A 787-nucleotide genomic window follows, 5' to 3' on the forward strand; every position below is an offset into this window, starting at 1 on the left:
GCCGAGTTGCGGCTACTGAGGTATAATATGACCGGTTGCAGCTTGCTTGTACATCACAGAACGCAACTGAATTACATTGTATCCTTAGATAAATTATACATTGTAGCCTGGTATGTGTCTGCATTTATTTCACAATGTTAACAACGATTCTGTTTCTCGATGTTAACCAGTGCCTTATTTAGAGGATCAGGTTTCATCCAGTGTGATGTTTATTTTGTATTTATTTATTTACATTTTATTTTATTAGTGAATCCTATAAGAGCTCTTTGTCACTTCCCACGAGCCAGGTTGTGACAAAAACTCACACTCATTATTGTGTTTAATAAATCTATCGCAGGTTCACAATGATGGCAAAAAAACAACATGCGCTGACCCTGGTGCTAGAGGGGGTATGCAGCTGGAGGTTGAATGTTTGAAGGTGTACGGACTATAAAATGTCAGGGAACCACTGCTCTAGGGCAATACAGAAAGCTGATTGAGGACCTTTATTACTGATGCATGCGTTTGTTTTTTATGACCGTGTTGTTCTTTCTGCTTGCATTTGTATTTATATTTTGATGTGTGTATTTTCTGTAATGTTCATCCAGCTGTAACAGACATATACCAGGAACTCTGCCAGGCCCGCCACGTCTGTTGACTCATCCAGCTGTAACAGACATATACCAGGAACTCTGCCAGGCCCGCCACGTCTGTTGACTCATCCAGCTGTAACAGACATATACCAGGAACTCTGCCAGGCCCGCCACGTCTGTTGACTCATCCAGCTGTAACAGACATATACCAGGAG

This window comes from Oncorhynchus kisutch, linkage group LG23 (assembly GCF_002021735.2).
Source record: "Oncorhynchus kisutch isolate 150728-3 linkage group LG23, Okis_V2, whole genome shotgun sequence".
NCBI classification, from domain to species: Eukaryota; Metazoa; Chordata; class Actinopteri; order Salmoniformes; family Salmonidae; genus Oncorhynchus; species Oncorhynchus kisutch.